The sequence below is a fragment of the Eleutherodactylus coqui genome, chromosome 7 (genome assembly GCF_035609145.1).
Source record: "Eleutherodactylus coqui strain aEleCoq1 chromosome 7, aEleCoq1.hap1, whole genome shotgun sequence".
Lineage (NCBI taxonomy): Eukaryota > Metazoa > Chordata > Amphibia > Anura > Eleutherodactylidae > Eleutherodactylus > Eleutherodactylus coqui.
This window is the reverse complement of record NC_089843.1, coordinates 199363379-199375575: the sequence shown is the minus strand read 5'-3', so window position 1 is coordinate 199375575 and position 12197 is coordinate 199363379. Positions and strand designations below refer to the sequence as shown.

The 12197-nt window shown below is 45.9% G+C and overlaps 1 non-coding gene and 1 pseudogene across 1 annotated transcript; both read left to right on the top strand.

Annotated features, from left to right (window-relative positions):
• The first annotated feature begins 1769 nt into the window (after nucleotides 1-1769).
• LOC136574105 (U2 spliceosomal RNA) lies at nucleotides 1770-1956 on the top strand. Its single transcript, XR_010786234.1, has one exon. It is a non-coding gene; the product is annotated as a U2 spliceosomal RNA (small nuclear RNA).
• A 7445-nt stretch (nucleotides 1957-9401) lies between these two features.
• Nucleotides 9402-9606, top strand: LOC136574014 (U2 spliceosomal RNA; annotated as a pseudogene).
• Nucleotides 9607-12197: the final 2591 nt, after the last annotated feature.

Genomic DNA, 12197 nt, shown 5'->3' with positions numbered 1-12197 from the left:
CAAGAAGAGGAAGAAGAGTGTGTATGTGGTGAGTGTGGACTTTGAGAAAGCGTATGACAGGTTGTCGCATGGGTTTTTGTTTCGTGTGTTGTTACGTATGGGATTTCCGGCTGAGTTTGTGTGCAGAGTGAGGAGTTTGTATGAAAATATCTGCAGTAGAATGTTGGTGAATGGGAAGGTTGGAAGGAGAGTGAATGTGATGTCTGGTGTGCGTCAGGGATGTCCGTTGTCTCCGGTTGTGTTTATTTGTGCCATGGAGCCATTACTCTGTATGTTTAGAAAAGATAAAGTGGTGCGGGGCATTCATATCCCCGGTAGTAGTGGGCGAGAATGGAAGGTGAGTGCATATATGGATGATGTGTGTGTGACGTGTGAGTCTGAGTGTGCTGTGAGGAGGGTGAAACTGTTGGTGTCCGTGTTTTGTGGTGCGTCTGCTTTTCGTGTGAATTGGGAGAAGAGTGAGTGTAAGGTGTTTGGTGAGGCTGTGTTGAGTGCGGATGTGGGATTGAATAGAGTGAGAGGCCCTATTAAAATCCTGGGGATCAATTTTAATGACAGCCTGGACGGGAGAGAGAGTTGGAAGGATGTGAGGCAGAAGGTGGAGAGTCTTTTAAAGTTTTGGAGGCTGCGGAGCCTTACCTACATAGGTAAGACCCTGGTAATAAAAAGTGTGGTCTTACCAATCTTCTTATATGTAGCGATGGTCTTTCCGCCAGATTACATGACCCTCAGGGGTCTAAATAGGATCCTTTTCACCTTTTTCTGGAGGTCGCGGATGGAACGGCTGAGGAGAGAAGTGGTCATGAGAAACTGGAGAAAGGGGGGAGCGGGTTTCCCCAACCTTGAAATTTATTTTGGTTGTAATATTATAGTTTTTTTACTAACATCACTCCAGAAAGATTCGAAAGGTGTGTGCATGATGAGATACTTGGCTGGGAGACTGTGTGTGCGGATGAAGTGGTGTGAGTATGATTTACGTAAGCCTGTGTCGTTTGAAAGTCCAAAGTGGTATGAATGGGTTGTCAGTTTTGTAGCGAAGTATGATTTGAGTGAGTGTGAGGCGAGCGTGCTGAGGAATAAGCGGATGGTCCAGAGAATGATTGAGAGTAAGGATGTGGTGTGTGATATCAGTTCTGTGAGGGGAGCTGATGTGGAGAGCGTGTGGAAGAAAGTGCGGATGGATGGGATGAGTAATAGGCAGAGTGAGATTGTATGGCAGAGTTTGCATGGAGTATTACCGGTGAGAGAGTTCCAGCGTGTGAGAGGTTTGGTGAGGAGTGAAAGGTGTCCGAGAGAGAGGTGCGGTGGATGTGAGAATGTGATACATATCTTCTGGAATTGTAGTTACGCGCAGAACGTACTGCGGAGGTTAGGCCCCTTGTGTAAGGAGATCACAGGAGCCACGTTTATTAATTATAGTTTAGTTATGTTCGGGTTTGGTGTGAGTGATTGCGTGAGGCAGAGATAGTGGTGGCTGTTTATGGCGTGTGTGAAGGAAGTGTTGTGGGATGTAAGGAATGTGTATGTGTTTAAGCGGAAGGAACTAAGTGTGAGGGACAGTGTGAGAATGGTGCTGGGGAAATTGTACTTTATTTATTCGTGGGATAAAAGCAAGAGGGGGGTGGATGCGGAGGGTTTATGGAAAGTTAAAAAATGGATTGAGTTAGTTGATTTATCATGAGTGTAATGTAATTATGTTGTGTTTATGTGATGAATGTATTATGTTATGTTTTTTTTATGTGATGAATGTATTGTGTAAAAATTAAATAAAAACCTTTGGTTTAAAAAAAAAAAAAAAAAAATCTGTTCTTATCAGTTTAATATCTGATACGTCCCCTATCTGGGGACCATATATTACATGGAATTTTAGAACAGGGAGCTGGAAAAAGAGCTTGCTCTGTCACACTCCACGCATTGACCTGGTATTGCAGTACCTCCAGGACCGGTGCACCCCCTTTCCTACAACAGTTAACAAAAGCAGAAAAACAAAACTGACGTGCAAGAGGTGCAGCGCAGCTGTGGCGGCTGCTGCTACCACCCAAGCACTTTGATTGACACTCAGCCCGTCTGCTGCCGTGGAGCTCGCAACATTGTATCCACTGAGCAGCTGCGTCTGCCAGAGTGTGCACAGCACAGGTACAACTGGAAGCAAAACAACACACACACACACACACACACACCAGTTCATATGGCAGCCGCACTCTATAGTTCGTACCTACCGCTGCGCTAATAGCCAAGTTGGAAACATCGGGCAGGCACAGCGTATCCTGGCAGCCTGCATCTGTATGCTCCACGTATTCGGGTCATGGGTGTATGTGCAGGGGGTGCGGTCGCACCTGGGGCCCGGAGCCCTAGGGGGCCCATAAAGTCTCTCTTCCCCCACATTGTAAACCAATGCTACCAATGAAGCTTTATAGTTTGGGGGCCCAGTTCCAGACTTTGTACTGGGGCCCCGCAGCTTCAAGTTACACCTCCGGATCAGGATAATGCTAGGCCATTCCAACCAGCCTGTGTGAGTGACCTGCAGTCGCTGGTAGTCGAAAAGCGGCCGCCCGGCCGCCCTGGATGCGCGCTTCAGAGTGGACAGACAGCAGCGGACCCCCAATCACACAGGCCCGAGGCTTGCTATGCAGCACGGAATACCTCATTGGACTGCAGCACTCCACGCGGGCTGAGATACACGCTCCACGTGGGACGGGCAGTATTCGTCCATGAAGATCCAGGCCAACGTTTAGAGATGGAGCAACACTCGGGGAGCAAAGAACTCCAACGAACGGACGTCTACTTTACAAGGATGTATTGCTTTATTCAATGCATGGACACAGAAACAGTTCAACCGCTCGATTACAGACCGCAGTCAATACAGTAAAGAAAGAAATGTGTCTGTTTAATGTAAACTTGCATGGAGCTCGTTTGTCAGCCACTGACGGACTGAATGCTGCTGCTGCCACCGCCGCTGCTGCTGCATGTCTGAAACGTGGTCTGACGTTACATGCACCACCAGGGATAAGGCCTTGCCTATAAGCATTCCCCAGCTGGCAAAAACGGAACCTCCCTGCCTATTCCTCACCATGGAAGAACGGAACCTACCTTTTTTTTTAAAAAAAAAAAGAAAGCCACAGCAGCAGCCAACTAGATTTTGGTAGGCCGCTGTCTCCCCCTTGTGTGCTGCATAAAAAATGCACTCCGCTAAAAATAACAATGATCCACGAAATAGAGCGTATGGAGAGAATGAGGCTTCTAGATGAGCCGTCAGGCTATAATAAATTGTATCACACCTGGGCGATATGGATAGATGCCCGGAGCTCACCCCTATTTACTAGGTGGTTACAGACAGGGACATGTGAGTAACACGTTTAAACCACAATCGTAAAGAGAAACAACAATCCCGGAGCCCGCCCCCCCCCTTTTTTGTTTTATTTTCTCTTTCTCCCGTGTCATAGATACCTACCCTCCCTTACCCTCCCCTCATTCCCCTGTTTGTAGACCTTATAAAATATCACAGACAAACATGATATAGTTCAACTCGAAATTGATTTATTAAGTTTCATTGTCAAAGTTATTTTTACATTGCTTTGAGATAAGGCAAAAGTTTCCCCCCCTCCATGAAACCAATAAAATCTATATTGAATAAAATAAAAATGATGCAGTTACCGGTAGTTCTGCAGCTTCTTGGTGGAAATAAAGACCATCTCCCGTATCCCAGCTGCAGCAAAGACTGACTAAAATGGCTGCCAAGCCCGGTATTAATGCTTCTAAATTGATGACATCACAATGGAGTGACATCAGCCTGCCATACACCTGGCTCATGACATCACAAAGGAGTGACATCATCAGCCTTCCAAACACCTGGCTCATTTGCATACAGTATCTATCTTTATTAATTATGTAGAATATAGATATGGATTATTTCTGAATTACAGATTTTGTAGATATAGATTAAAAATAGATTTAAGATTGTGTGTGTGTGTGTGTGTATGTATATATAATATATATATAATATATATATATATAATGTATATATGTAAAAAAAATATAAAATCTGTAGTTATGTATGTATGGCGGGAATAAAAGGCCTGGTGTATGTTTTTAAGTTCTTCGGATGACCATGCCGCTCTAATATTCTCCTTACTAGGGTCTACTAATGCCGGCCCAGGGGAAGGCAATAAAGCCCTATGGGGCCGAAGCCAATTTCCCTTATTTTAGCTAAAAAGCTTCCATCAGTCCCCACTCGAAATGCGGCCGGCCGAAGAGATCCCTCCAACCGACCGGCCGACGCACCTTCAGAGACAAACTAGTGCTTGCTTCTAGTGTCATCGCCGGCTTAACCATCCTTTGTAGGGAGCTGACGAGTCCTGCAGCAGCAGCAGCAGGCTCTGCAAGCCTAGGATGCGTGAGCATGGTGCAAGAGGAAGGACTGAGGGTGTGAGGCTGGGCGCGGTTGAGAAGGCGTGGGGCGGGCCTATGCAAAGTTTTCCAATTCTCCCAGCTGCCTGGGTGCATTGTGGGTGCGCCCAGAGTGCCGGCTGAGCGTGTTGCCTCAAGCCTTGGAAGTGGAGTTGGGCGGGCCGGGCTACAGGTGAAACCTGTTTCGGGTTATCGCTTCTCGGCCTTTTGGCTAAGACCAAGTGTCTGTGCTGGAAGTTCTGAGCTTATCGTACCCTCGTCCCTGAGGCATCGGCGGATTTATTCGTCTTAAGCCTCTTGCTGCTATAGGGGGAGGACCTGCAAAGATTCCTGGGAAGGCGATCGACAATACCCTACTGAAATGGCAGTAAGCATGACGGCTTCAGTGCGCTTTGCTGATCCTGGTGACCTGCGCATTAAGAATTCCTTCAAAATCGACGTCGCTGAAGAGGTTCGTGAGAAAGTCTCCCTGAGTTTCCTGGTGAGAAGAGTCCTGCTGGAGATCCTGAAGGTGAAGAGAGATGACATCCTGGCTATACAAGATTCTCCTGGTCGATTTATCCTCACCTTGGACTCTGAATCTGCCTGCCAGAGCTGCTTCCACTACATCAAAGCAAGCCTGCATGAAGAAGACCTTAAAGGTCTTCGTTGTTTTGTATTCTGGAGGTGAGAAGCCGCTGGTTGTCCACATGAACAATCCCCACGTGGACTTAGAGGACATCTCCCGCTTCCTATGGAGTTATTGTTCGGAGGGAATTGGTGGACAGAATCACCCTCCATCCAGTTTTTCCATTGGCAGAGATCGAGGGCGTTTGTTCTATCCTGAGATGCCCTTTTTCTGCCGCAAGTGCAATGAGTTTGGCCACACTCATGATAGTTACAAGGAGGAAGTGGCTATATGCAAAAAATGCTACAAGAAGGGGCATGCAACCGCAGCTTGTCCCAATGAAATTGTGTGCAATATTTGCAATCTGCCTGGCCATCCTTTCAAGGACTGTCCATTAAAAAAGACCCCTAGGTCATATGCTGACGTGCTCAGGAGGCAGCCGGTCCTTGCCGGTACATCCGGGGAGCAGAGGCCACCAGTCAGGCCTCCACCCAAAGTGCAGCCTGCTGACCAGCCTAAAGAACGGCCTGCTGACCCGCCTAAAGAACAGCCTGCTGATCCATCTAAAGAGCAACCTACTGGCTCATCTGACAATCGCACAACTCCAGTGGTCTGCTCAGAGACTCCAGATGGCCTGGTTGGGGAGGACTCCTCGGCGGCGGCTAAAGGCCCTACTAGTGGGACCTCAGAAAGTGAGGAGATGGACTTTGAAGTACAGAGGAAGAGGAAAACAGGAAAGGCGGAGGGAGGTAATGCAAAAGTCAAAAAAATGCCCATAAAACTGACTAACATGCAGCCTGCAACTGAGACATCTGAGCTTCCTTCCACTACTCGAACCTACAAGCCAGTCCCATCTAGGCTGCAGCTGCCTCCTGATCCACCCCCTTCGGACCCTATTAACATAGAGTTCTCGGACCCATCCGGCAACATTTCAAGCCCGGGTACGGTTGGGATAATGTCCGACTCGGATAGCAGCACCTAAACCATCATCCAATGGCCAGCAACATCCGGATTGCCTCGCTGAATGTGAGGAGTTTAAAGAGTCCTGCAAGAAGGGCTGCTTTATTTTCTTATTTATCAACAGTGAACTGTGATATAATTTTGTTGCAGGAATGTGGCATTGACTTTGATATGAACTATGCTGAACTGAGAGAGAGCTGGACTCTAGGCCCCTCCGTGTGGTCTGGAGATAACGAATGCAAGTCAACAGGCGTCGGAGTCTTGTTCAAGTCCCATGACTTTAAAATAACATCCTTTTTGCACATTGTGCCTGGGCGAGCTCTCCTTATAAATGCCAGCCTTGGGGGAGCAGACTTTAGGCTACTGAATATTTACGCCTCTCCAGTAAAAGAAGAAAGATCTCAGCTTATTCAAGACCTGCAGTATTATTTACCCGGTTCTTCTCCGCTAATAGTCGGTGGCGACTTTAATTGCATCTTACCTGGTGAGAAGAGATGGGGATCGGATGCGCCACGCAAAGATAAAACTGAAAAGCAACTAAAAGACTCGTTGATGGACTTTAGACTTAAAGATGTCTGGCATGAACTACACGCAGCTGACCCAGGATACACTTGGGAAAGCACCACTTCCAAATCCAGAATTGACTTTTTCTTCATAACAGAGCAAGTGATCGCAAAGTCAATTGATTATACCAACAACATTTTTTCTGATCACAAGCTGCTCCTTGCGCAAGTGGAGCTGCCCAGTCTCCATAGAGCTCGAGGGGTTTGGAGGCTCAACACAACATTACTACAAGACCCAGACACAAAAACAGAATTCGTTGCCTTCTACAAAAAACTAAAAAATCAGCAAAACAACCATGCTTCTCTGCTTGACTGGTGGGAACACAGTAAAACTAAAACAAAATAATTTTTTGTCAAGGCCAGTATCGCCAGAGCAAGAAAGAGAGCCAGCTGGCACAGGAGGCTCAACACAAAGCTTCAGACTTGCTTTAAGCTCAGAGAGCATGGAGTAGACATGGAGGACATCATTGCAAGTACAAAGAAGGAAATCGCTAAAGAGATACTTTCCAAGGGCAAAGAGCTAATTTACAACTCCAAAGTTAAAGTCCTGGAAGAGGATGAGAAATGTACCAGATTCTTTTTAAAAAAAGTTGTGGCATCAAAAGAATTAATTTAAGAGCTTGAAGGTGAAACCTCATCAGATGGCATCCTGGCTAAAGCCCAAGAGTTCTATCAAGAGCTTTTTAGTGACAAGCCCATGAATTGGTCCTTTGCTGAAGATGCACTAAACACTTTAGATTGCCAACTAGAGAGACCTGATCAAGAGCTGCTATGTACTGATATCACTTTACAAGAACTAGATGCTGCTACCAAAAGCCTCTCCTATGGCAAAACTCCTGGAGGTGATGGCCTCCGTGTGGAGTTTTACAGAACGTTTTGGGACATTTTAAGTGTGGATCTACTTGTAGTTTTTAAAGAAGCTTTTAAGTGTGATGTTTTACCTCTTTCTTGGAGGAGCGGACTTGTTTCCATGATTTTTAAGAAGGGGGATAGGTCTCATCTGGGAAACTGGAGGCCCATCACATTACTAAATGTAGACTACAAGATAATGTCCAAAACCCTGGTGAACCGTTTTAAAGGAGTTTTCAAAAAAGTGATAAATGCTGATAAAGTATGCGGTGTCCCTGGAAGAGGAGTGCAAGAACATCTCAACACCATCCGGGACATAATCTGGTATCAGCAAGAAAGACAGCAGAATCTGGCAATTTTATCTCTTGACTTCCAAAAAGCCTTTGATCGTGTATCCCACAAGTTTTTATGGTCTGTTTTAAGAAAAATGCACTTTCTAGAAGATTTTATTAGGCAAATTGCAGTTTTATACAAAGACTCTTAGTAAAATTTCAATAAATGGTTCTCTGACTAAAGAAATTTTTCTGCACTCAGGAGTAAAACAAGGCTGTCCTCTGTCGCCAATTTTGTTTATTTGCGCAATAGAGCCCTTGCTGTCAATGCTCAGGAAAGACAAAGTCGTGAGGGGCGTCCCTATCCCCAGTGGTCAAGGCAGAGAAGTGAAAGTCCTGGGCTACATGGATGACATATCCATCTTTTGTACCTCGCCTGCAGCACTAAGAAGGGCAATAAGATTGACAGAGTTCTTTTGTGAGGCTTCGGCCTCTAAGCTAAACCTGAACAAAAGCAGCTGCTTCACTATCGGGAATTGGTCAGACGTGTCAATCCCAAACCTCAAAATGCAGTCCGATGCAATAACGATCCTAGGAGTAACCTTTGACAAGCAGAATGAGGGAACCCAGAGTTGGGGAGCTGTAGAAGGGAAACTGGAGAGGAAGCTTGACTTCTGGAAACTCAGAAGACTCACCTTGGAAGGTAAGATCCTGATCATCAAAGCCCTCTTGCTTCCAATGATGCTGTATCTCAGTTGTGTGTTCCCTCCCAATGACATCACGGTGAAAAGACTGCAGAGAATGCTGTTCCAATTTATATGGAGCTCCAAGTATGAGAAGCTTAACAGGCAAACCATGCATAAAACTCACCATCTTGGAGGTAAGAATGTGCCCAATGTCAAGTTATTTCTGTACTCTAAATTTTTCAGTCTCTGCCTCAGAACCATCTTCCTGGAGAATACCTGGTCCTATTTTTTGAGATATGCCGCTGGACACATTTTTAGAAAGCGTAAGTGGGTGTCTTTTTCTTTGACCGCTCCAGTCCTAATTTTTTCCCCAAAGCAATATGTCATCCTGGAGAAAATTATAAGACTGTACAATCTGGATTCCTTTGAGATGGGAAATCTAAAAGATGCTAAAAAGCTGCTTCTAGAGGTCAAGAAAGCTGAAACAATGACCCCTATATTGAATTTCTCCTACAACAGATGCGCTTCTATCTGGAAGAGAGTACATGCACCGTACCTGACAAATGAGCACAAGGACATTGCTTGGATGACCGTACATGAGTGCCTGCCTACGAGAGACTTCCAACACCGAAGAAGATTCAGCAACACTTCAACGTATCCTAGGCAGCATTGCGGTGATGATGAGACTACTTTACATGTCATGTGGAACTGTCACTTTGCTCAAGAGGTTTGGAGAGAATGCAGCCAATTTTTAAAGTTTTTAGCTGGCCTTGATTTTCTGAACCATGAAGTTGTTTTTTACGGACTTTTACCAAATCTTACTAAAGAAAAAGAAAGAGTCTTATGGTGCACCTTAAACTGTGTCAAGAACGCCTTATGGAAAGTGAGAAACATCTTGCTGTTTAAAAGAGACTACATAAGTGGGAAAGACTGTCTTAAAATGGCGATAAGTGAATTGCATGTATATTATTTGCTTGATAAGAAGATCCTAGGGAAAAGCAAAGCTCTTAGTATGTGGAATTTTCATTTGTGGAATATGTTGGTTTGAGAAATGTCTATTTATGCTTGTTTTTCTATGACTAAGTTCAATAAATGTAAACGTAAAAAAATCTGTTCTTATCAGTTTAATATCTGATACGTCCCCTATCTGGGGACCATATATTAAATGGATTTTTAGAACAGGGAGCTGGAAAAAGAGCTTGCTCTGTCCACTCCACGCATTGACCTGGTATTGCAGTACCTCCAGGACCGGTGCACCCCCTTTCTTATTTCAGTATTCAAAAACAGAAACGACGAGCAAGAGGTGCAGCGCAGCTGTGGCAACTGCTGCTGCTACCACCCAAGCACTTTGATTGACACTCAGCCCGTCTGCTGCCGTGGAGCTCGCAACATTGTATCCACTGAGCAGCTGCGTCTGCCAGAGTGTGCACAGCACAGGTACAACTGGAAGCAAAACAACACACACACCAGTTCATATGGCAGCCGCACTCTATAGTCGTACCTACCGCTGCGCTAAAAGCCAAGTTGGAAACATCGGGCAGGCACAGCATATCCTGGCAGCCTGCGTCTGTATGCTCCACGTATTCGGGTCATGGGTGTATGTGCAGGGGGCCCGGAGCCCTAGGGGGCCCATAAAGTCTCTCTTCCCCACATTGTAAACCAATGCTATCAATGAAGCTTTATAGTTTGGGGGCCCAGTTCCAGACTTTGTACTGGGGCCCCGCAGCTTCAAGTTACACCTCCGGATCAGGATAATGCTAGGCCATTCCAACCAGCCTGTGTGAGTGACCTGCAGTCGCTGGTAGTCGAAAAGCGGCCCCCCGGCCGGCCCTGGATGCGCGCTTCAGAGTGGACAGACAGCAGCGGACCCCCAATCACACAGGCCCGAGGCTTGCTATGCAGCACGGAATACCTCATTGGACTGCAGCACTCCACGCGGGCTGAGATACACGCTCCACGTGGGATGGGCAGTATTCGTCCATGAAGATCCAGGCCAACGCTTAGAGATGGAGCAACACTCGGGGAGCAAAGAACTCCAACGAACGGACGTCTACTTTACAAGGATGTATTGCTTTATTCAATGCATGGACACAGAAACAGTTCAACTGCTCGATTTACAGACCGCAGTCAATAAAGTAAAGAAAGAAATGTGTCTGTTTAATGTAAACTTGCATAGAGCTCGTTTGTCAGCCACTGACTGACTGAATGCTGCTGCTGCTGCCACCGCCGCTGCTGCATGTCTGAAACGTGGTCTGACGTTACATGCACCATCAGGGATAAGGTCTTGCCTATAAGCATTCCCCAGCTGGCAAAAACGGAACCTCCCTGCCTATTCCTCACCATGGAAGAACGGAACCTACCTTTTTTTTTTTAAAAAAAAAGAAAGCCACAGCAGCAGCTAACTAGATTTGGGCTGTCTCCCCCTTGTGTGCTGCATAAAAAATGCACTCCGCTAAAAATAACAATGATCCATGAAATAGAGCGTAGGGAGAGAATGAGGCTTCTAGATGAGCCGTCAGGCTATGATAAATTGTATCACACCTGGGCGATATGGATAGATGCCTGGAGCTCACCCCTATTTACTAGGCGGTTACAGACAGGGACATGTGAGTAACACGTTTAAACCACAATCGTAAAGAGAAACAACAATCCTGGAGCCCCCCCCCTTTTTGTTTTATTTTCTCTTTCTCCCGTGTCATAGATACCTACCCGCCCTTACCACTCCCCTTACCCTCCCCTCATTCCCCTGTTTTTAGACCTTATAAAATATCACAGACAAACATGATATAGTTCAACTCGAAATTTATTTATTAAGTTTCATTGTCAAAGTTATTTTTACATTGCTTTGAGATAAGGCAAAAGTTTCCCCCCCTCCATGAAACCAATAAAATCTATATTGAATAAAATAAAAATGATGCAGTTACCGGTAGTTCTGCAGCTTCTTGGTGGAAATAAAGACCATCTCCCGTATCCCAGCTGCAGCAAAGACTGACTAAAATGGCTGCCAAGCCCGGTATTAATGCTTCTAAATTGATGACATCACAATGGAGTGACATCAGCCTGCCATACACCTGGCTCATGACATCACAAAGGAGTGACATCATCAGCCTTCCAAACACCTGGCTCATTTGCATACAGTATGTATGTATGTGAGTCTATCTATCTATCTTTATTAATTATGTAGAATATAGATATGGATTATTTCTGAATTACAGATTTTGTAGATATAGATTAAAGATAGACTTAAGATTGTTTGTGTGTGTGTGCGTGTGTGTATATATATATAATGTGTAAAAAAAAAAAAAAAAAATCTGTAGTTATGTATGTATGGCGGGAAAAAAAGGCCTGCTGTATGTTTTTAAGTTCTTCGGATGACCATGCCGCTCTATTATTCTCCTTATTAGCGTCTACTAATGCTGGCCCAGGGGAAGGCAATATAGCCCTATGGGGCCGAAGCCAATTTCCCTCATTTTAGGTAAAAAGTTTCCATCCGTCGGCACTCGAAATGCGGCTGGCCGTAGAGATCCCTCTAGCCGACCGGCCGCCGCACCTTCAGAGACAAACTAGTGCTTGCTTCTAGTGTCATCGCCGGCTTAACCATCCTTTGTAGGGAGCTGACGAGTCCTGCAGCAGCAGCAGGCTCTGCAAGCCTAGGATGCGTGAGCTCGGTGCAAGAGGAAGGACTGAGGAGGGGGGAGGGCGCGGTTGAGAAGGCGTGGGGCGGGGCTATGCAAAGTTTTACAATTCTCCCGGCTGCCTGGGTGCATTGTGGGTGCGCCCAGAGTGCCGGCTGAGCGTGTTGCCTCAAGCCTTGGAAGTGGAGTTGGGCGGGCCGGGCTACAGGTGAAACCCG